Source organism: Pelodiscus sinensis, chromosome 4, assembly GCF_049634645.1.
Source record: "Pelodiscus sinensis isolate JC-2024 chromosome 4, ASM4963464v1, whole genome shotgun sequence".
NCBI classification, from domain to species: Eukaryota; Metazoa; Chordata; order Testudines; family Trionychidae; genus Pelodiscus; species Pelodiscus sinensis.
In genome coordinates, this window is record NC_134714.1 from 70,680,093 (window position 1) to 70,705,344 (window position 25,252).

General features: G+C 44.8%; 1 protein-coding gene across 1 annotated transcript in view; it reads right to left on the minus strand.

The window, feature by feature from the left end:
- SUSD6 (sushi domain containing 6) overlaps positions 1 to 20,969 on the minus strand; it is a 124,687-nt gene extending 103,718 nt beyond the window's left edge. The window contains exon 1 of the mRNA XM_006130295.4: positions 20,676 to 20,969. The gene's annotated coding sequence lies outside the window, so the exon portion shown is untranslated. The remainder of the gene's footprint in view (positions 1 to 20,675) is intronic.
- Between the last annotated feature and the right edge of the window lie 4,283 nt (positions 20,970 to 25,252).

Genomic DNA, 25,252 nt, shown 5'->3' on the forward strand with positions numbered 1-25,252 from the left:
ATGACATGCACTGAATGCTGTCAGACCTCAACCCAAAACAGGATTGAGACAGGCCTAAAGTTAGATGGGAGACCTTTATCAGTATGTTTCCACTGCAATATCAGCCTATGCTTGAAACTGCCTAACCCTCATTCTGCCTACACTGAAATTGCACTCACTCAGTGATTGGTTCCAAGATCCGGCAGAACTAACGGATCCAAACTTGAGTCAAATTGGGGCTCGGGGACTGAGCCCTATTGCTTTAAGTAATATGAGTGCCCATAAAATTATTTGAAATCCTTAGAAGGCAAATATTATACAAGCATAAAGTATTTACACACTCCTGCAAAATGTCCAATTCTGTGCCATATGAAAGGAAACCCTGTTCTGCATAAACTTTGAGCGGATGTGGCTTGTTCTCTCATTTTGGGAGAATGGATGTCCACACTGAGCTTTCATCCTTGGATTTGAAGTTAGATCACATCTTTGGATTGTCTTGTATACAATTCAAAAACCATACCTAACAAGATATCCTTTTACCCCATAGCTTGTATTTCAGGGAAACCATCATTGCACACTTGTATCTTAGGTAAAGCAGACTGACTTTTTAATCTGCTATAGCAAAATCTGTACCTGTACAGCCTGAAAAACCCTTAACAATTACATGGTTCATTCCAGAGGTCTTCACTGGATTAACAGAATTTTTAATTAAGTAAGAAAAGTGAGGTCTCTCTCGTCCTTAATGTATTCCTAGAGTTACAAGCAACTCTGAATTATGAGTTTTAAAGCTGAGAAGCAATACTGCATTCCTGTTGTGGCCTTTGTTTTGGATTGATCTTTAAACTGAAAAGTTCTATGTCTAGTTATAGCTCAGTTTCTCTATACAAAAAAAGCCACCCCACCCACATACAATACACTTTTGTGACCACTTTGAGACTCTCATTCCCTTCTAACAGAATCTAAAGCAAATAAAACCACTTGGTATGCTTAATTCTTGACTGGCTGATTCTTTCAGGCATCCAAGAGCAAAGTCCTCAATTAGGCCTACCTTTCATAGCTACAAAATTAGTTCTACGTATAAAAAAGTTTTTCCTGCTGGGCGACAGAATGACAGCATCATGCTCTCTGGCTGCGAAAGCTGCCGGGGGGGGGGGGGGGGGGGAGAAGGGGATATTGGGCAAGCATAGCAAGCACAGGGGGCAGCCCACTAGTATTTTTATATTAGGATTATCAACAAGATTTCTAATGCCATTTCACATCCAGAAGAGCCAGCCTAGAACCCCTGCCCAAATTCCACAACTAAAAGTTCTTTTGCTTCTCAGCTGTTCAGCTTTACGTCCATGGCCGTGTCAGGTGTAGACATGAACAAGAAGTTGAACCTGCCTTGTCCGGCACCCTGAGTGGTCCCAAACCACAGAATTTACCCAACAAGGGGAAGTCAAGGCTCCCTACCTGGGTGTGGGTTCTGCTCCCAGCTGGGGCTGCGCTCCACTCCACCTGCCCCGCTGCATCTAGCCACCCTTTTCTCCACTCTTAACCATCATGTTACTGGCTTATTAGTGGGAAATCTTTTCTGCCACTTTTTGTGTACAGCAGTTAGCATGGGGCAGATGCTACCATACAAACAAAGCACCATGAAAACTGAACTACCCTCTTAATCCTGAAGGCTATCTTTCCAGCTCAAGGGGAAGTACACTGATGGAGCACGTGAACCCACGTGAGTGCAGATGAATTACAATACAAGATCAAACTAAAAGTCCATCTAGTCCAGTGTTCTCCAACCATCGCTAGATGCTCCATAGGAAAGTGCAACAAATGCCAAAGTAATTATAAAATAAGCATTGCATTGAACAAAGCTTGTATTTGTGGTGCCCACACACTACATATGTCTACACTTGCTACCCTAGTTCGAACTAGGGATGCAAATGTAGGCATTCGAAATAGTCAATGAAGCGGGGATTTAAATATCCTGTGCTTCATTAGCATGATCTCACCGGCACGTTACTCCGAATGCCAGCTCTTTCGAAAGTGAAAGTACGTGCCAGGACGCATTAGTTCGAATCAAACCCCTTGGTTCAAACTAACGTTACTCATTTTTTGAGGAGTAACATTAGTTCTAACCAATGGGTTTGGTTCAAACTATCGCGTCCTGGCACTCACTTTCACTTTCGAAAAAGCTGGCATTTGGAGTAATGTGCCAGCGAGATCATGCTAATGAAGCGCAGGATATGTAAATCCCCGCTTCATTGACTATTTCGAATGCCTACATTTGCATCCCTAGTTCGAACTAGGGTGCAAGTGTAGACATACCCACAGAGAACCTCAGTCTCCAAAGCTGTCAACCTCACCTTTCTCTGGCACTACAGATCACCTTCAAAATAATTTTATCAATATCAGATTCCTCTTGAAGTTAGAACAGTTGCAAATTTCTAACACATTGGAAAGATTTTATATGAGCACATCTTCTATTTAGGTATCAAAGCACCTGCTCTCCATAAACTGAAAACTGAGGATCATGTTCTGATCTCAGTCACAGATGTAAATCTAGAGAAAGTCCTCTGAAACCAATAGGACTTCCTACTGAATGCACAAACACATGGAAGGCTCAGTAAATTTAGTGCTAATTAGGCATCAGATTGACAGTCTTACAGACAGTACTGTGGCAAAACAGGAACAGCAAGCAATGCAGGCTTCCTCACATACTTGCTTCAATCCTCACTGGAAGGAACCATCTCTAGGGAAAAATAGGTCAGTTTGCAGAACTTGCTCAAACCCTTGGCCTTTTTACTATGAATGTAAAATCCCATTTAATTAGTTAACTGGTTAAACATTAAGTTGAACCAATTAACTGACTAACCGAGGGGGGTGGGAAGGCAGGCTGTAGCAGTCTCCCAACCAGTTAACCATTAACATCTCTACTTTTTACTCACATTCCAAGATATATACATACTAGTTTTGACAATTCAGCTAAGTGTCTAGCCGTCACTACAGTCCAACTTCCCACATTGTCAGAGGAAGCAGTGCAGAAGTGAGGGGGAGACTGCATGTTACACTTCCACATTCTTACTAGACATCTGCCTAATTTTATAATGAAACAGGTGAAAACCAGCGCAAAAATATTAATTTTTCTGAGTAAATACTAGGGTGTATTTTGGTGGATAAAAAGACAGGAGGAAAGTTTATTATTACACACTTAGAATTATTAGCCTATACATATTTACATGTAATAATTGGGCCACATCATTTGCAGTAGGGATGTGAACCTGCCTCTGTGTATACGATGAACCTATGCTCATCGGTTCACCCTCACGATTATATGCAGCCCTGTTCCTGCTGCCTCTGTATCAGGGGCAGGGGGAGAGAAACTGAGGTGCAAGCTTGTGTACATGGGGAGCTGGATTAAAAGCTAGCTCCCTGTGAGCACTGGGTCCCACAGAGCTGACTACTTTCCCCTTCGCCCCACCCCCAGCTGCCTCCCACAGACACAGCAGCACAAGAGGAGGAAGGCGGAGACAAGCACTGGGTCCCACAGAGCTACCTGCCCTCCTCCTCCATGCTTCTGCCTCTGATACAGAGGCAACAGCGTGTGTGTGGAAGCTGATGGAGCCAGCTTAAAAGCTGACTCCCACACCCCAATACTACTGCTTCTACCCTTTAAGTCAGCTCCCTGCACATGCCAGCTCCCATGGAGCCACCAACCCCCACCCCCTATTTCCTCCCACAAAGGCAGCACCCTGGCTCTGGTTCCCAGTGAACACTGGCTCCTCCCTGCCCCCCACATAGGTATAAAAAATTCAGACGTTATTTTATAAAAATAAATGAATCTTAACATCCCTAATCTGCAGCGCATACACTCCACTTGATCCATTTTCAACTTTCAAATATTTCCTTGTGTTCGGAAGCATTTTGTACAGATTTTAATTTTCTTTCCATGTTAGCAGGCCAGATCTTTAAACCATTATCTGCTAGATAGCCAGAAGTTTGTAGGTGATGGGCATGAGATTCATGGGTAATTCAGGTGTGTGTGCGCACTATAGAGCTTGAATGACTGCCTGAATGCACAGCCTACTTCAACAGGCAGCTGTGAATACATTTATTACATACAATAATTAGTCTGTGCGTGTGTGTCTCATGCAATGTATTGTATTTTCATAATAAAACAAGTTATTTTTTATATATTTGCAGGATACAAAGGTAGGGTGAAAAACAGAAAAAAATAATTGTGACACTGGAATAGTTTGGTAAAACTGAAAATGAAGGTGTTCACAAGTAAGGGGTGGATTAGTTGACTTTAAATTACATTCTAATTAAATTTCTCATATGTCTAGGCTTCAGGTTCCACTGTTGACTGCTATACATTTCCTCTTGGTGTCGGGGAAGAGAAAAAAAACGATTGCAGCATTTTATAACATCAACAGGTCCTATCGTGTTTGTGCACATACATCCTGTAGTGTAAAGCCAAGAATTACAATAAAAGCTTCCACAGCACATAGGACTAGTTACCTTATTGTGATATTTTAAAGGGCAGGGGTCTCACCACCACGTTGCATGAAGAACACTTAAAATTACTGTTCTAAGTAATAGACATTACGGGGGTTATGTCATTTAATATTTTGAAAATTACCATTTACTTCAAAATTTTTACCACAGAAAGAATGCTGACCCATTAAAGCATTGGTGGGGAACCTAAGGCAGCTTGCCTGGATCTAGTCTACAAGGTTCAGGGCTCCCCTCCCACTCAGACCCACACCGCAAGCCTGCTTCTCGGCAGCCCCCCCTCACACACTGAATCCTTCATTTCTGGCCCCATCCCAGAGCCTTGGGGAAGCCCTCAAAATCTACTAGCCAGGGCTCCCTTAGGCTCTAAGCCAGGAGTGGGGAACCTCAAGCCCGGAGGCCAGATGCAGCCCCTGGCTGCCTGGGTCCGGCCCACAAGGCCCCGAGTGTCCCCAGCATTAGGGAGCCCAAGCTGACATTCCAGCTTCCCTGCTGCCCCACCGCAAGGCTGGAGCACACAAAATCTACTAGGTTGGGCCCCCCTAGGATCTGGAGTGCTAAGGGGAATGTGAGGGGTGTCTTCCTCCTGAGTTGGGGGGCTGTATCAGAGAGGGTTGACTTTTTTTTTTTTGCTTTTCACTTGTGTGCAGCCCATGACTGATTTTGCTGTGCGTCAGTGGCCCCCAACCAAAAAAAGATTCCCCACCCCTGTTTTAGGCTGTCGTGTGCAAAGGCAATGTGGAAAGGGTCTTTCTCCTTAGTCCAGAGCCACATCAATGAGATGTGTTTTGGGGGTGGGTTTTTTTTTGGGGGGGGGGGAAGGGGTGTATGGCCCCTGACTGATTTTTTCCTGTGGGTCAACTGCTCCAGCCCCAAAAAAAGTTCTCTACCCCTGCATCAACAGGTATTAAAAGTGCAGAATTCTACATTTGGCTAGTCACTCTCACCATAGCAAACAGCAGGGGGGAGGGAGATGAACAAGAAGTTACTTTTGTTTGCGTTTCATCTACTCACATACCTACATTTTTCAGTTACGTGTTCCAACACAGCACGAAATGTCACTACAGTGAATTCTACACTTAATATTTGTCTAATTATAGCTGCCTTCAAAATATTTTGAAATTTTTATACAATTTAAAAAGCATCAATATGACCTAAAAGCCCAAGTCTCATTGACAGTCCATGGATCTGTGTTCAAGTCACAGGTGCTTTTGAAAAATCTCACCAGAAGAGATAATGGAGAATCCAAGAGATCTATAATAGTCTCTCTCAACCTTTTTTTTTTTTTTTTATAAAGTACCCCCAATACCTAGTTTTCTGACATTTTTTCCCTACCATTGCAACACATTTGTTTAAAAAACTTAATTGTAGCCAAGCGGGCAATGAAATTTTGGGGTGTAAAAAGTAGAAAAATAATAAAGTGCCGTAAAACTTAACAAAAATTCAGTTTTCTCCAAATTTCAGTTGTGATGTACCCCCCCAGACTTCTCCCTGAAGGTACTCATACCACTGGTTGAGAAACACTGATCTAAAAGCGCAAGTTCGAGCAAAGTATTGTTTTCAACCAGGGGTACACGTGCTTGGGCAGGCATGCTGCAAAGGTCTTCCAAGGAGTAAATCAATTCATTTGGGTGTGTCGCCTGTTGTAAAACTAGGCTAAAAAAGGCACTAGCAACAGCAGTACAAATTAAAATTTCATACAATGACTTGTTGAGATTGCTCAGTACACTATACACTGAAATATAAGTAGCGGTTGAACCTCTCTAGACTGACTCTCTAGTCCAACAACATCCGTGGTCTGACGTGATTTTAGTTAGCCAGATGCCCACTTATCACGGGTGAATCCAAGCTTCCCAAGGTCCCATAAGGTTTCACAGTCACCAGTCCTGGCTCTCAGTGTTCTGTGCTGTTATGTAGCTCTAACTTACCCCTAAATGTCTCCTAAGAGTCCAGTGAGCAGTGGAACTGTTGGTAATGCTGCTAGACAATGTTTACCTCCCATGATTCAGCAAATTCTCTGGTTTGGCACCAGTCAGGCCCTGAGGGTGCCAGCCTAGAGTAGGGATGTAAGCGAGTAGCCTAAGCTTATCAGGTAGTTGAGCTGAGTGCTCGACTACTTGCTTCCCCTCCTCCCCCGGCCAGGGGAAAACATGAGCCAGTGCTGGGGGAACTGGCTTAAAAACCAGTTCCCCCCCAGCACCATCTCTGTGGTGCTGCCTGTCGCCCCGCCCCCATGCTGCTGCCTGCACACCTGACTCTCACTACATTTAAACTGCAGTGCTGTAGTAGGGGTAGCTCCTGAACCAGCACAAGCTGGGACAGAGCACCTTCGCTTATCGACTAATTATGTAGTTGATACAAATTGTATTGACTACACCAGAGGTTCCCAACCACCCGTCTGGGGACCAGTACTGGGCCGCAAACCGCTGGCTGCCAGGCCACAGCGGCTCTGGGGCACACCACCCAGCACCTCCCATCCTGCCATGGCTGTTGGGAGAGGCATGCCCTGCCCCACCTCTCAGCCAACGAGCACTAGGATGGGGCAGGGTCTCCTCCTGGATGCAGAAGAGCAGTTTGCTGCATGGTGGGAGGGCCGTGTGGAGCCCGACTTAGTAGCCTTAGAGCAGTTGTGACCCAGGCAGCAGCATTCAGCTGGCAGTTGGGAGGCAGTGCAGGGCTAGGTGTGAAGGACAGGGCAAGCATTGGGGGTGGGACTAGTGCTGATGGGCTCTGGGGATGGGGAGCTCTAAGAGGTGGGGGGCTCTAAGGGTGGGTCTAGTAATAGGGGGCTCTGGGGACAGGATTGGCACTGGGGGGCTTTGGGGATAGTCCTAATGTTGGGAACTGGGGGCTAGCACTGGGGGGTTGGGTGCAGCAGGGCTCTGGAAACAGGAGGCTGGCACTGGGGGAGGTGTCTAGTGATGAGTCTCTAGGGGGCTGACAGTGAGGTGTTTGGGATGGAGGCTGGCACTCGGGGAGTTGGGTGCAGGAGATTCTGGAGTCAGTGGCTGGTGCTGGGGAATAGTGGGTGGCTCTAGGAGTTAGGGATGGCACTGGGGGGCTCACGGGGTTGGGGTGTACTCCGCAGAGGTTCTGGGGCCTGGGCTGAACAGCCAACTTCAGTTGCAGCAGCTGCCCGCCACATGGCAACTGCCAGAGCTGAAGCCGACTATTTGTGGTAGCCCTGGGGATCGGGGTTTTTGGCAGACTGGTAACATTTGGGTATTCATTATTAGCATAATTAATATGCAAATAAAATGTTACCAGTCTGCCAAAAACTTGTGAATGGGTTTGCCAGTCCGCCGTATAAAAAAGATTGGGAACCACTAGACTACATGATTAATCAACTACCCGCCTCTTAACATCCCTAGCCTTAAGAGGTTCAACCTGTACAGTATTTGTATTCCAGTTATTTTATAATATGGTAAAAATAAAAAGATGACATTTTTCAGCAGTGTGCTGTGACACTTTTGTATTTTTATGTCTGATTTTGTAAGCAAGTAGTTCTTAAGTGAGGTGAAACTCGGGGGTATGCAAGACAAATCAGACTCTTGAAAGTAGTATGGAAAGGTCGAGAGTCATTTAGGTAGAGCATGTACAACAGACTGTTCTTTCAGAAAGTACAATCAGTGTGCCCTGAAAATAGTTGGGTGGCAGATAAGGTAATGAACAAAGGACTTGCCAACCCCAGAGGAAATTTTAGAAACACCAGAGAAGATGAAGACATTAATAAGTGGGATGAAAGTGATGATTCAGAGGCAATAAGCAGACTGACACATCAGGAAGATACAAGAGGCGGGTAAGTACATGCTGTGAATACCAAAAAGTGCCCAGTGCATAAAATGTAATCTAATGCTGAATGAGTAGAAGAAATTGTTGAAGTATGTGGAAGACATCCACTATGGAGGTACATTTTAGATGAAGACTTATGTCACAGAACTCAGCCCTTGTATTCCAATCCCCTCATCAAGTCTTCTGGAGGGGTAAAAAGTAAATCCACAGTTACGTGGAATATTTCAGATATATTTAGATCATAAGTATTAAAATGGAAGATTACAGGCTAATGGTTTGGAACGTATCACTGCAGTCTGTTGCCAAAATAGCTATTGGGGAAAAAAAAAGAACCACACACACACACACTTTCAAGAGCACTGAAGGCCTACTCTTGAAAACATAACCCAAAACTCCTGGGCTCTACCTCCATTAATTTCAATTGCTTTAAAAAGAAAAAACCTCGAACACTTCAGAAACCAAAATATCTAAGTCTTTAAAAAGGAATAAGAGGAACAGATATTTAACAGCAACTTGTGAGAGGAAAAAAAAAAAACAGTTAGGCTTGTGCCTTTTTCATTTCTTTAAGATTGATAAAGGCCCGAAGAGCACAACCTTCCCCCCCCCCCAAAAAAAAAACACAACAACTTGGCATTCAAAACATATGTCTTCTCCTCCTTGAAAGATCTGAGGGCAAATGGGAAACTAGTGAAACAGTTATATCTTGAGACAAAAGTAAACAATGGAGAAGGAAAGAATTTTTACTCAAGCTGTTTAAACCCCCTTATTTTTGTTACTACACATTTAACCCGTGTCTTTGGTACATTTTGAAGCACACAAGACCCTCTAGCAAAACCAAAGAACACCAGACTTTATTCGACTAAGATTAAGGCCACCAGGGTCTCCTTTCAAGAGCAAGTACAAAGGAAGTAGCCCCTTCCCCTAATCTGTTAAAAAAAATCCTTCAGGGTTCACTTAAAAGGCTTGTGCAAATTTTTAATAGGCTCTGCTGAAGTGAAACTAGGGCAAAGCCCATGAAGTAATCTACACTGTAGCCTTGTACTCTTACACAAGAATTAACTTTTGGCAACAGAGAAGCATGCAGATTTTCTACAGTACTGTTCTGGCAATAGTTTGAAGCAGCAGTGCTAGAGTTTCCCAAAAGGACTTGCCGTTTTCACTGTGCACTCTCGTTCTCACCCCCAATAGAACAGCTGCTCGGAGGTTGATTTGGTTTTATACCTTTTGTGAAAAGATCCTATATGTGGCAGACTGATCATAGCTGGTCTGTACATTGGCAGATAGAACAGTGTGGTACTTATCCACAGTCAGAGCAGTGCCTGGGCATTTTTGTGTTCTCTGCTTTTAAAGAAAAAATTCCCATCTACTTTGCAGAAAGAAGAGTATTTTTGAATATCAAAGAGCTGCTCTTGAAATGATAAAATAGTGTGGTAAGATTATGTGTTTTAAATTTTGAGTCAGTTTCTCTTCTTTGGAAAAAGACAATATACCTTAAAGCAGCAGGGATTGCTAATTAGCCAATTAAGCACCTTTCATAGCACATCCATTTTCTTTTGCTTTTTACATTCTGTGTTACTTGACAGACACATCTAACACATATTTCTTTGTCCAATGTTTCCATTTAAGCAAGCTTCAGGGTACTGGTGTGCTTGTCTAATGTGATCTGCAACAATCATTCTGTAAAAAAAAAACATGTATTTTCTTTAAATGGGCTCTACAGTAATGGAATTTGACAGCCTTCACTATAATTGCATTAGTGCTTGCTCTAAATTAATACCTATTTTTCAAAGGCTTTTAAGATGCAAGTCACTAACCAGAAAAAAAAATTCCCTACACTTTGAAAAAAACCTCAAAGCTCAGACTCTTAGTTTGTATGCAATATTTTAAATGTGTAGATAAACAGCTTTCATGGCAAGCCAGGTTGAAACATACTATTTAAAACCCTCTAAAAAGCACACCACAAAGCACAAATTATCTTGTTGAAAGAGAAACTTTATTTAGAACAGGACCTCTCTGGGCAGTCCTGATACACAGGACAATTGTATACAATCAAACAATAAAAGCTAGGCCTACACCGTAGCTGGGAGGTTGAGTTCCCAACACTGATAGACTCAGTTGATTCAGCTCAAATTTGTGCACTAAAATTGCACCATGGCTGTGGTAGAATTGGCAATGGTTCAAGCTACTTACCCAAATCCAAGCCTGCCTAAACCCCTGGGTCAAATTTCAAGTGGCCAACCCAAACCACTGTCAGTGCCACAAGCCCTATAAAGCTATTTTTTGCATGCTAGCTCCAGATGGACTTGCACAAGTCCAACCACGCAAGATGGGATATGCATCTTCCAGCTGCAATGCAGTCATACCCTGATGCCTCTGTTACTTAAGGCTTGTCTACGCTGGCAAGTTTTGTCATCAAAACCCCTTTTTGGCAACAAAATCCAGAGAGCATTCACATTGCAATGCAACAAAAGTCACAAAAAGAGCCTAGCTTCAGCGACAGAAAACTTCCACCTTCACAGGGGACTTTTGTTTCTCCTTCTCTCTTTACTGTTGACAATCATGCAGCAATGTATTACAGTAAGTTTTGCACTGAGTTTACTGAACTACAGAATGTTTTCCACAATATCCAATTAGCCATTTTGGCCAGTGCTTTGAATTCTGCTGCTCGGCAGCCGCACAAACAGGTGAACCCCCATGCACCTGCAAACCCTGGAGACTTGAAAATCCATTTCTTGGTGTCTCTCTCATTGTGTAGTGGTCCTCATGGTATCTTCTCAGCCACTCCTATTTCCCTATCTTTCAAGATGCTCTCCTGCCTGGAGCAATATAGAACTTTCGGATCTTATCAGTTTGTGGGATGAAGAATCAGTGTAATCACAGCTGCGAGTAACCTGAAGGAACAGGAACATGTATGGTCACATTTCTTGAGCCCTGTGCGAGAAGGTGTATGAGAGGGACACCCCCCCCGCGCTGTAGAACGAAGATTAAAGAATTCCAGCAGGTATACCAGAAGGTGAAGGAGGAAAACAACTGGTCTGATGCGGAACCCAAGACATGCCACTTTTATAAAGAACTGAATGCAATCCTGGGTGGGGAACCTCACTTTCACACCTAAGGAGAGTGCGGATACTATCCATAGCATAGAGTCAGAAACAGGAATTAGCCTGGAAACCAAAGTCATTGATGGAGATGGAAGGAGACGAGAAGGTGGGCTCAATCCATCAGCGAGGAACAGTTCTCAAGCCCTGATGTTTATGAGGACTCAGAAGCTGGACATGGAGCATGGGGGGCAGAGGGGGAGAGGGCAGAGTGTGGGCAGTGCTCATGTGGAGCGTTAAGTAGCTCTAGTGCAGCCAGGGAAGGGAGTGGGCAATGCAGAGAGGTAATTTGCTGTGTACTGCAGTGAGGAAGTGATGGGGGGGAAGAGGGGAGGGGAACAGGTGTGAATAGCGGCTGTATTTCTTTGAGCTGGCTAAGCTCTGCCTGGGTCTGCATTATGTCCAAGAAGAACATCGATGTACACAGAGATATCAATAGACTCTTGTTGGGAGATGATGTCGAAGCTTTGTGGGCTGTGCCCACAAAAGCTCAGGATACCATCTACATGTCTTGTTAGTCTATAAAGTGCTACCAGACCATTAGTCTGTTATAGGAAAAAAAACCACACTCAGCTACCTCCTGAAGCGCTCTCATGGAGATTCTATAACAGGGATGCCATTTCCCCATGGCTGTGGTGCGACACTCTCCCAAACCATTCCTCAGACTATGCTGCCAGAATCAAGGTGCCCAAAGCTGGGCTGCATTAGGAGTGGGACGCGCCCCCATCCCCCCAGCTTGCACGCAGAAACGGAGCCCAGCTTTGCCTGCTAACCGTCAGCAGGGATATGGCAGCCTAAGGACAAGCGTAGAATTACTACAAATTGTTTTCACGCACACTTGCTACATAAGCGCAAGCTGTACATTCTGGGGGCCCCGAGCTCAACCCTCCTTCCCAGGCCTGCCACAGTTAGGGGTTAACCATTCACACCATAGTCACCAAACCTTTCCAGTATACACCCAGCCTTAAAGTACTGCAGAACAAAGACCATTCTAGTTCAGTTTTCACCATCTAGTTACCTAAGCCACAACAGAAGTGGCACAAAGAACACATCTGGTGACTTTCACTTCCTATTTATGTTCAATTTTATTTCCTCATCCTCCTGCACAGATTTCATGCAGTTTTGTCAATTAAAAATACGCTTTTCCTTTTGTTTTTGTGATTCTGTGACAATGTTTAGATGCTCAAACGCATTATGATTTTATAAAAATCTTAACATGGGGAGTTAATACCAGTTAGCCTCTACTTCGTTTGCTGGGAAATGGCTTAAAATGGTGCATGGCACATTTAAGTTTAACAAATTCAGCTGTCACTTTAAAAAGTGAACTTTTCCTACCAAGTTATTTTACACTATCATTGGTTGCAAAGAGCTTTATAGGGAACTCAGACTAAAGAGAGGAGACTGCAGTGGATGTCCTCTCATGTAGGAGGGCTTCCAGAGGCAAATGTCATTTCACTGTGCCCCATCAGCTGTGTTGTTTGTACAAGTTTATGGTCAGAGAGGCGACAGCCAAGTAAGCGGAATGTAATAGTATTATGCACACTTGCATTAGGAAAGCGGATTTTCTGCTGGGTGGGCTGGTTTCCAGGATAGAAATCCTCCTTGGGAAAGCAACATGGCATGAAAAGCACTGATTCTTTTTACAGCCAAGAAAGTTCTCAGTGGGTGCTCTGCTTCCAGAGCCTGCCCACCTTTCAGACCTGTGAAGTGAAAGGTGCAGGCAAGGAGGAAATTGGGAAGGATTAAGAGACAGGAGTCACTTCACATCTAACTTCTGACAATACATTTTCAGAGAGCCCCTTTGTTAATACTGCTGTATTGCCACAACAAATCCTATTGAATACAGCTAAGCTGGCTGGGTCTTCACTTCCATCAAGCGCTCCTTAAGAGAAACACACATTTCTTAGACAATGTGGGACATCAAGACAAATGGGTTGGCACAGAGCAGAGAGGTAAAACGCATGTTTAAAGTGTTATTACCAAACTATTTTTGTTACTTTCAGTGTAGGTTAATTTTGAAACTACAGCACTATGTGTGTTCTGTGAAAATATCCTGTTTGAGGACGGCAGCACAAAGGCAGATGAACACCAACGGCTTCCTGTTTTTACTCTCACGCGTATTGCGACCAACAGCAACCAAGTTAGCAGGCTCCACTTCTTGCTGCACTGGCAAGTCTACTTTCTACAGGAGTAAACTTCACAAAGCTTAAGAACAATGCTGCAGCAGCTCTGCACACAAGTCTCCCACCGAAATCAAAGGAACTTCTACTTATGAAATTGCTACAGAAATCAGAACCCAATACTACAAGCTCTGAAAACAGATAAAATGAGAAATTAACAAAAAGCACTTGCCATATTTAAGAGCTACCTACCTATCAAACACAACAAGGAATCCTGTGACACCTTACATACTTACCAAAAATAAAATGGTTAGTTTTTAAGGAGCCACCGGATTCCTTCTTGTTTTTGTTGAAACAGAAACCACCCATCACAAGTTCTAGTACAGCTGCCAGTCAATATAAATACAAAATAATTCCATCTATATCCAGAATTACTTCAGATTTGAATACAACACAGACTAGACTTTAACCCCACATAATTTAAAGGGGAAAACTTGACATTTAAAACAGCCACCCTTGATAATAACCATGAATTTTTAAATGGATTTGAAAGATGTGAAAGATCTTAGTGGAAATGCACTAAAACTCAATCAACATGATCTGGTGAGTTATTAGGCTAGATATGGGAACATCCATATAGATCATTTTCCTTCACTTAATTATGCTTGTATCATCCCCCCTCTCCTAACCCTCCACCCATATTGAGACATATGTGCTTTTCTTTAAATGCAGATTTTTAAGTAAATAAAATGTCCATGCCTTGCTATCACAGTGTACCTGGTCATTTATGGGGACTTGGGCCCAACTTCACCAGTGAGGGATCAATTACTTCCTCAGCTGAGACTTATCAGCTAGAAACATATTTAAAAGCCAGCAAGTAAGCCAGTTACAAGAGATAGAGGGGATAGGACAGTTCCTGCAGTAGGCTCTTCTGCAGGGGGAAAAGAGCTACAAGAAATGCATTGGCCCTAACTCTAAATGGCCTATAGATACCTGCAGAGAATAGAAAGGCCCCTGCAGCAGACCCTGTGTTATGCGGGAATAGACAGCTGATGTGTTGTTCCAGTTGTATCTGAAAAATATTAAGCCACAACCCTGTGGAAAAAGGCCTGATGCAGACTGTGGAAGTGGAGTCAGTCCTTTTTGGATTGAAGGAATAGGCCAGCAACCTACACTTGCCTTCTCACAAGAGCCACAGTGATGACTAGACAAACATTACGGAGGAATGGTACAATACGAACAACTGCAAACACATAGAGAACCCTGGGTTTCCTGGTGGTGGATGGCTCAGCTGAAAAACAAGTTATTAATAGCACAGGATCTACTTTTTGGAGAGTTGAAAAGATTCTCTCATTGTTGTGGAAAACAGTTAAACCAGGGTGAGGAACTTGTACGGCATGGAGCCAAATCCGGCCCCCAACTTGCCTGAATCTGGCCCCTGAGGCTCAGGGCTCCCCTGGAGCATTGGAGAGGTGGCGCTTCAGACCTGAGGCCGTCACTTCCTGCACACCTCCACTCAGTATTCCCTCTAAGTGGTCACAGCACAGCTTCAGAGGTGATTCATCAGCCCTACCCTGTCAGTCAGTTCCACACATGAAGCCCTGAGTCTCTGACCTGTGCAACACCTGTGAAGCTGTGCTGTAGCACAGCTTAGAGCAGTGTTTCCCAAATAGTGCTCTGCTGAACCCCAGGGTTCCACCAAGTGAAAGTAAGGGTTCCACAAGAACCCAATCACTCCCCCCCTCCACTCCCCTCCACCCCGAGCCGGTCTTAGGGGCAGGTGAGGGAGCCGCCATTTTCAAGGGGCCGCTGGCCACCACAGTCTTAGGTCAACCAGTTTTCCCCAGCCGGTGGGGGTTTTTTTTGCTTGACAGTTTTTCCACCTTTTGGGGGGGGGGGAAAGGGGGGTGTTGACTATTTTGTCCCCAGCCTTTAAAAAAAAAAAAAAAAAAAAAAAAAAAGATTCTGTGGCAAAATAAGATTGGGAAACACTAGCTTAGAGGAAACCCTAGTACCCTACCTCCCAACCAGCATGATCCTGCAACCTCCCTCCTGTCCAAATCTCACACTCTAAACCTGCTTCCCTACAGCTCCCTCCCACACACTGAACTCATTTTTGGCCCCACCTCAAAGCGTAGAGGGTCCATAAAATCTATTACCCTGTGCCCCCCAGGCTCTGCTGTATGAGGGGAAAGTGAGGGGTTTTATGTTTATTTTTGGGGGGTGCAGCGAGTTGCTTCTCACTTGTGCGCAGCCTCTGATTTTTTGTGGGTCTGTGGCGCCTTCCCCCCCCCCCACACACACACCCAAAAAAAGGTTCCTCACCCCAGGATTAAACATTGGGACTGGATTGCTCATGGGAGTCAGAGCCTTTTATTTCCAGGTCACCCTGCTGAATCAAAGACAAGCAGTTAGTGACCAAAATAGTTACTATTATCTTGCTATTCAATGGCCTGCATGAAAAAAGGCCTCAGTCTTGGCTGGGTTCTGAGCCGCCACCACCACATGCCACAACTGCCATTAAACAACATCTGTGTCAGTCTCAGCAGAGAGACAAAGAACTGAATGGCTTATGGAGACTTTCCCTAGAGATAAATTTAAATTAATGGCGATTGCCTATCTCCTAGAACTGGAAGGGACCTTGAAAGGTCATTGAGTCCAGTTATCTGCCTTCACAGCAGGACCAAGTACCATCTCTGACAAATTTTTGCCCCAAATGGCCTCTGCAAGGATTGAACTCACAACCCTGAGTTTAGCAGGCCAATGCTCAAACCACTGAGCTATCCCTCCCCCGTAACACAACAGGATCCATCCAGGCAAGAGCTGAGTCACAAGGACAAACATGCAAGGAAGATGGGGGTGGCCGTGGAACTTTGTGCTGTAACTGTTCTGTGGTCAGAAGACTTCTGTCCCTGACTCAGTACCTTTCACCAACACTGAATTCATTAAAAAAGTGTTCATATAAAAATATTTTTAAGATGGTTAATTTTGATAATGGCTTTTTAAATAAAAGTCCTCATTTAACTTGTCATAAATCAGGGTTTTTTTTTCAGTTGGAAGCATTACAGGCCATCCTCGCTGTAAGTCCAAGATAAGTCCAAATTTTTTGGAATGTAGAGAGAAAACTTAAAGAGGGGAATTCCATTTGCACAAACTGGGGGCAGGGTCTTGCACAATTTAAGAGCATGGAATGGGAGGACTTAAAACGCACCAGTTCCTACAAACATCGACCAATGACTTTAGTGCAGAATGGATATATATCCGGGTGACTTGTGGGGATGCCCTGTATTATACAATTTAGCTCATTTTGTAATTGATTTCCAGTATACCTCCTCCCCCAAAAAATCCCACTGCCAATTTTCTGGAGATTTAAAAATGGTATTTTCTAATTTTTAAAAAGTGTTGTTCTTTCCTATACTGCAGTGTAACCGGCAAATACAATAAGGAAAACAGCTTAATAGAGTGCTGTACAATGCAATTATTTCAGTTAGTCATCTTTGATGTGAACTGTAATATCAGGTTTAAAAAAAAATCAAAGTGTGATTAAGTTGCTGTGTGTCTAATCTTTTTTGTATATCCATAAATTATGATGCCACAAAGAATGTTTAATTCTGCACAGATATAAGTGGAAGAACCAGTGGGTGAGGGAGAGAAAGAAAAAGGGCAGAAATCTGTTTCTAAACTAGCCATATGAAGGATAGCCATCAACTGCTAACACAAAACCACATTTATGCTTGTATTATAGGCTTCTGAACATGGGCAGCGGGTAGTGTAGGCAAGGGAGGCATTGCCTTCTCCAAACTGCCTACACTGCCCGGCCACCTGGCTACCAGGCCGCCAGGGAAGGCTGGGGCTTCACCTGGCCGCAGCGCGGCCCTCAGCAGCAATTTGGCAGGGACTGGCTGGGAGCTGTTGAAGGGGCGAGAGCTGGGAGGGGCGGGAGCTGTTGAAGGAGCATCGTTTCCGGGAAAGGGGTGGGGCTTTGGGCAGAACTTCGGCTTGCCTTCCCCAGCTGGGCCTTTACCCACTGCCCATGCTTCTGAACTTGAGAGAACTAAAGTTTAACATGCAAATCATCCTCTGCTTAGTGGTTTTATCTCCTCTTGATGGACACATAACAAGTGCCAGTTACAGACGCAAACTGAGGGGAGAAACCCTCCCCTTTCTGTACACTGACTGGGCAATTCCCAAGTTCAGTAAGACTGACCATTTCACTTCTGCTTTCGCACTGGAAAAAGGAAGCAAGTATTGAAAGGTTTTCTTACTAAACAGGAAACAAGCAGCAAGCTGGTGTCTGATGTCTTTAGCACAGCCTGAGAAAAGAACTTAACAACTGGGAGTAAAGATGCCTTGGAACTAAGCCAGAAATTTAAATGTTAAAACTCTTAAGTGGTAATAAAAAACTTTTTCCTGCTATTCTTACTATAACTCTCCTGAACAAACTGCATCTCTCAAAAAAAACTGAAACAAGACACTGATGCCAGGCGACGCACCATTACACAACAGCATTTATAAGACGACGCACAAAAAGCTACCAGGAAGTATGATGAGAGAAGTGTTAAGTTCTCTCCATTTCTCCATTCTTTGCAGTTCTAAACACTTCAGAACATTGTCATCCTACATTTCTGATGCCTTCCATCCTATGACAGCACTAAATAAAAGCTACATTATAATAAGCCCAAACCTACCCACTCACAATTAAGCCTCCGTAGGAATAAACTCATTCAAACCTATGTATGTGTACTGAGTCCTATATAAAGGAACATAGTCATTAAAAATATTTTAAAATATTTCAATTGATGATTCAGTTCTTATCTCATTGTTTACTTACATTATTTACTTTTCTCTGTTTCTCTCATACTGAATACTGAAAATAGATGAACCAGCTTCACTTTTTTTTTTTTTTTTTTTTTTTTAAAACAGCTCTCCCCCACCTACTGGGTCTTATACACAAACATAGCCTTGCAATCCTTAAGCTACAAATTCTTTAAAGGATATTTACAACCAACTAAAAACTTATAGTGATGTGTTTGTTATTAAGGCACTATTACAACACAAATAAACATTAGAGAAATGCAATGGGCATCCACTCTAATTTAACACAAATTTCACATAAGGAGGTGGAAGTTGTCCAATCTGTTTGCCCAGAAAAATTATCTAACTGAATAAATAACTCAGCCTCTCTATAGCACTTCCCATCAGCAGATCTCAGTGCATCTGCATCAATAATGTCAACAGAAGACAAAACAGTGAATACCAATTTACAGTAATATTTAAAATTGATATATACATGAACCAATCTCTTATAGCCCAAGATAAGGTATTCAAAAGGTCTCCTCTGCACTAAAAGAGAGCCTGAAAGGCTGAACAGAATAACTTTAGAGAGACTGTAAAAGACTAGTAAGAAAATTATTAATTATTTATATAGTATAGCAAATATAAGAACTGTTTAACCTAAACTGCTATGTTCATTTTTAAAATATTACATAATGGAACAAGTCAAAAAAAGCCATCAAATGCATTAATCATTTTCTTCTATTACTCACTAGTTGCAGACTTCCTCTCCAAATTATGTCTATAAAAATTTCAGGGTCGTCAGACCAAACAGTAGTAAAGTTCTTCTTTGCAGGAAAATGCAATAGTGGTTTCTGTTGTATATGGTAAATTACAGAATGGCTGTGTCTACACTGGGCCACTTATTCTGGAAAAGCAGCCGCTTTTCCGGAATAAGCTGCGAGCTGTCTACACTGGCCTGCTTGCTTTTCCGGAAAAGCAACGACGATCTACTGTACAAAATCAGCCGCTATTCCGGAAAAACTATTCTGCTCCCGCTCGGGCATAAGTCCTTATTCCGGAACACTGTTCCGGAAAAGGGCCAGTGTAGACAGCCCAGTAATCTTTTCCGAAAAAAAGCCCCGATCATGAAAATGACGCTTGGGGCTCTTTTCCGGAAAAACGCGTCTACATTGGCCACAGACGCTTTTCCGGAAAAAGGGCTTTTCTGGAAAAGCAGCCTGTCAATGTAGACGCTCCTTTTCCTGAAAAACTGAAAACGGAATAGTATTCCGTTTTAAGCATTTCCAGAAAAAGGTGCCAGTGTAGACATAGCCAATGTGTAGAGTAGCAACTAGAAGACTGACTTGTTAGAAATCAATATGAACATGTTATCTACATTCCATGAGTAACAAAAAATTCCAACCTCAAGTTTCATGGAAGAGTTGTTAATTGCAGCAGAGAGATGCAGGCCTTTTTATTCGAGTAATGAACTTTTATGCTCACATGTTCTTTTCATTAGCTGCTCCGACTCTTTTCTATTGAGCAAATACATTATTTAAAATCTAGCCTCTCAGAGAAACTGACAAAACAGAACTAAAATTAATTTTTAGTACCAAAGAAGCATTTGGTTTTGTTTTCAGAAAGTAGCAAGACCATTAAGTCAAAAAGGATAAAAAGCCATTTTTTAAAAATAAAAGTAACCATTTTCAAGGAGACAACAGTGAGATGAGAGTTTCAACTTTTCAAAGGAAATCCACCATTTCTGAAATATCACCCAAGCAAGACGACAAAGGAACTAAACACTAACAGCACCGACAAAGTTTGTTTTGTCAGGAGAGCTTTTTCTGCCTCACTCTACCATTTTCCACTGTAACAAATAAGAGGAGCTTTTTTTTCCCCCCCATCACAGACGTCAGAGAGACAGAGGGGATCTATGAGGTCATCTCGTCTATTCCTAGGGGACACTGTAGGATTGGTCTGTCAGACGCTTTGTCCAGGCTAGTTTTAAAAGACTCAAGCAATGGGATTTCCCCGTTTTCCTTGGGAGCCTACCCTATAGCCGAAGGAACAAGTATGATCCTCAGTAATAGCCACGCACATCGCAAGGAACTCAGGAAGAGAACCTGCTGTCACCTACCCCCCACACCTGGCCCAAATCCTAGTTACACCCCTTGGCACATTTAAGCCGCAGCTTCTCGGGCACCCCTCCAGACCACAGCCCTCGCGGTACAATGACAGCTGAAGCTGGCACATCCCAGCAGGGGCTGCGGGGCGGTCCCGAGTGGCTAGGGACAGGTCCCGGCGCCCAGGGAGGCTCCCGGTCTCTAACAAAGTGCTTCCCGGCGAGCCCCGCGCCCCAGCTCCCCGCACGTGTCTGCCCGGGGCTGGCAGCGAGCCCCCGGCGGCAACTCACCCAGCAGCTCCGTGGCAGGTCAGCGGGCGCGGGCAGCCGGCTCCCCTCGCTGCCTCCCCCCCACCTCGGCGGCGCTGGCAGGCTGGGCGGCGGCAAGGCCCGCGAGCCCTTGGTCCCTGGCGCGGGGGCGGGGAGCGGAGCCTGTCGCAGGGTTCGGGGAATGGAACATTCGCGGCCGCAGACGAAGTAGCCGCAGAACGTCCCGTCCGCACCAGCGTCTCGCGAGCCGCCGAGAGCGTCAGGCTCCTGCTGCCCCCGCCCTCCCCGCGCCGGCAGCGCCCGCTCGGCTCCGCCTGCGCTCTCGCGCTAGCTCACCTCGAGCGCCGGCCGGGAGGGGAGGGGCTGAACCTTAAAGGGGCAGGCCCGGCCTTGAAAGGGTCAGCCGGCCGGCGGGGGCTGGCCCAACAGCGCATGGGGCGGACACGTGGGAGTCCTCCCCCCCCCCCGCACCCTGCAGTGACGGGGGCACCCCAGGGCCCGGCCAAGGGGGGGGGTCTCCCCAGGCTCAGAAGGGTGACAGCTGCCATTGTCCAGCCTTGACTTAGCCCCCCGCCCAGGGCGCCCCAGGCAGGCCCTGCTGCCCCGAGGAGGGTGGGAGCAGGGCGCTGTCCCCAGAGCGTGGGGCTGCAAAGCCAGCTGGGTGGGACTCGGGCCTGTGCAGTGCCTGGCCCCCACAAGCCGCACGCTACAGCCAGGCTCACACTGGCTGTGCCTGAGCTTCGCAGCCGGGCAACGTATCCCCGCTGCCCTACGCAGCCCATCTGACTGCTCCACGGCTGGAGCTGCCCCCATGCTGCAAGGTGTGGAGCCAAGTCACACAGGGACTTGTGCTCTTCCCCATCACCCTCACAGGCTGCATGAGGCCCCAAGACTGAGCACTTGGTGGCCCAAGCGAGACTGGATTGTGTGTGGACAGAATTAGGATCTGGGCTAAAACTTGAGTTAGAGCCTAGATATAGCCGAGGGCTGGGGAACCTTTTTAAATGAGAAGCAAAACCAAACAAATTCTCACTGATGTGCCAGTGCCTTGAGCCTTGGGGGCCAGATCCAAGCAAGCCGAAGGCATCATCCAGCTCCCAGGCTTTTGGTTCCCCACCCTTGATATACCCCCTAGGAATTCAGCCTTACACTGCCACTGTAAAGCATCAAATCTATGCGAAAATGCGGGATGCTTTTTTCCCCCCTTTGGTAGGGGTTGCATTTCTTTGGAAGGAGGGCCAACAGACTTACTAGGCCCGTGGCCAAGGTGGGAGGAGCTGGCTCCACACTCCAGGAAGGGGTGTGGGCTCAGGGGAAGGGACAGGGCGGGCAGGGGAGAAGTCAGCCCTCAGCACCATGTAGATTGGGGTGGCCATCCCATTAATTGAAGAGAGCCGAAACAGAGGCGGAAAAAATACGAAGAGCCACCAGAAATATTTTTTGAGCAATTTTTGATCAGCCAAAAAAAGGGGGGGGGGCTGCCCCTTTAAAAGACAAGGCTTTTTGGCCACATCAGCCTCCCATCAGCTGCTGCCATCTTGGTGACGGCTCCCCTGTCCCGGTGAACACAAGGAGCCAGGGACCATTTCTAGGAGTGCAAGGGCGACTTTGCCAGCCACACTTTCCCCCCTTAAAGAGCCGCATGCAGCTCACGAGCTGTGAGTTGACCACCCCTGATATAGACGAGTATTTCTGAAAGTGTTCCATGGAATCACTCTCAGAAACACAATAACTGGCCGCCCCTATTTATTTAGCGGCACCGCAGCCATGGAGCCCCATTGGCTCCGTTTTGTCCTTTGAAACCAAAGAGAGCCACAGGAAGCTTTAACAAGTGTTTCAGCTTCAAAAAACTTCAGAGTTTTGTTTCAAAATCCTAACCAAAACCCAGAATCATTATGGTAGAATCCCTCTGTCGTCTGTGCTTTAACCATGAGACCTTCTTGAACCATGCTTTAAATCTAGACAATTCAATACAGGGTTAGGCTTAAGGAAAAAAAGAGCAGATGTCCCACAGCAATGTCAACACCACACATTCAAACATCAGAAGTTAAGCTTCTTTTTTAAAAAAAATTCTTATAAGTGGTTTAAAAATCTGAGATTGTTTTTAAAAAATTGTTTTGGATTAAGCCTTTATAGTATACTCAGTTTGTGTACTTATGCTTTTCTTTGCAACCAGGAGAGCTGAAACATTCTTTTTAGTTAAAAAAAAAAAAAAAAACCATAACAGCAATTTGATTCCAGGCCTAAGAGATCCCCCCCTTGGTTCATCATTTTGGTTTCTTTCATCCTTTTCCCAAATAGGAAGGAGTAGTGTATATAACCCCAAGTTAAACATACATTCCCCGAGTTGAAGGGATCTACATTACAGAATTACATTAAAAAAAGTCACTTCCATGGCAGTTGAAAGCAGGAAAGGGGAGCTGCGCCAAGGTTTTTTCATCCCCATTTAGACACCTACCAGTCTTTTCCACCTTTGGTGCCCACATATTAAGATAATAAGCTATAAGAATTCTATCAACATAGCAAGGTTCTAAACCCGGGCTTAGGTCAATCTAATTGTCTCTCAATGGTGTCTAAATTTCACATCCCAGAGCAACATAACTAGTTTGATCTAAATTTTAGTGCAGACCAGGCCTTAGATTCTAATTGCTTTAGAACAGGGACTATCTTTTTTTTCCTGTTTGTACAGGACTCAGCAAAATGTGGTTCTGGTCTATGAGTAGAGTTCCTTGGTTCTAAGGTGATACAAATGTCACTAGAACAATGTGAAGAGTCCTGCAAATCTGCAGATACCCACTTTATATCTGCAGATATCAATGTGGATATCCATGGCTCATTTTTGTGGATACATGTGGCTGCAGATACAAATTTTGTATCCGGCTCAAACAATCTGCACTAGTGTAGCTCACTTGTCCTGTACACATCTTTGTGTTCCCATCATTTGTTTTTTTAAGTCTGGGTGATTGGAGGAGGGGAACTGGTTGGTTTATGTTATTGTTTGTTTTTCTTCTAATAACTTGGTTTTAAGTTGTATAAACATTGCTAGTTTTGTTTTCATTTGGTTTGTCTGTCACAACATAACTCTGGGTTATAGATGCAGATGGTAAAACTGTGATGAGAGCTCAGAAGGTAACAGAAGAGAAGACAGAAATAAGGAATGGCAGAGAAGAGAAAGGAATAACAGATGGTGTAGAGATGGAGAACACAATGACACTGGATAAGTAATTTGCAAAGAGGGAAAGTGAAAAGAAGCAAAAGGTGGTGAATTGTAAGCATCAGTTAGTGAAAGTGGCAGCAGTAAACAGCCTCAAACAAACAATGTAGTTAAGCAAGAGGTACCAGCAGGTTAGAAATTGGCTGAGTGACTCAGATGGCAGCAACAGATCATATTTTTCCCTACTTAAAAGTTGTTTTGGTTCTTAATCCAAAAAGTTAGCACCCACAAATAAACAACGCTTTAAGAAGCGACACAAGCACCTCACTGCAGCATGCTGTCTGCTGCCACCCTCAATTTCTTTTTTTGAAAAGTGGAAGATTTCCATGAGCACAGATACCAGCTGTTTATATCCTGTGGATGAAAAACCAAGTCAGGCAATCTTCCCATGACTTTCTGCTGCCTGTAGAGCAAATAGTCAATCAATCAAGCATCAGGCTACTACAGTAGCTCAAATAAGAGATTCCCCGCCCCCATCCTAGCACCAGTGTCTTTCACCTGTTTGTTCCAAACAGCACCTTAGTCAGGAACAGGCCAGTCTGATTATTTCTGGTATGTCATGACACTGGGGCTTCATGTCCAATACTGCAGAATTTCAGCCTAATTTAAAAAATAATAAAATAGAGAGCCAGAGGCTCAACTGATATACATTAGCTGAGCTAAATCAACTTCAGTAGAGTTATGCTAATTTACACTGGCACCCAGAGGCGACATGAGGTCACCTGCCCTCCCCCCTCCATTTCTGCCATGGTGAGAGTTGAGCTGAGAGTGGCTGAGTGGGCAATGCCTGGGAAAGGCACCAACACCTAGAGTTCCCCTCAAGTCCTACTAGGAGGCACCTGGAGTAGAGAAAAGAGATGGGGCCGGCAATATAGGGTTGCCATGTGTCCGGTATTCTACCGGACAGTCCGGTATTTGCACTCTTTGTCTGGTAAAAAAATCAGAGAATACCGGACATGTGCATGGGAGTCCCAGCTGGGAGGCGGGGCTGCGATCGCCACTCTGGGTGCTTCAGAAGCCTAGCCGGGGTGGGGGGAGTGGCTGGGAGTCCCAGCCACTCCCCCCGCCCTCACAAGGCTTTGGAAGTGCCCAGAGTGCTACCAGGTGGGGAGTCCCAGCTGGGAGGCAGGGCTGTGATAGAGGCTCTGGGCACTTCAGAAGCTTTTCTGGGTTTTCAGGCCTTGTCCATTAGTTATAATGGAGGAAATTATGTCAACCAACTGAAAAACACTTTGGATGCATGTACACAACATTTTGGAGTGACCCAGGGGAATCTCTCAGCCTGGGTCAACCCCCCTTTCCCATGCTTCAGTCTCCAAGCTCTGGGCTGAGATGCGGCTTCATAGCACACACTCTTAGACCATGCGTGAGAGTCCTGTTACCC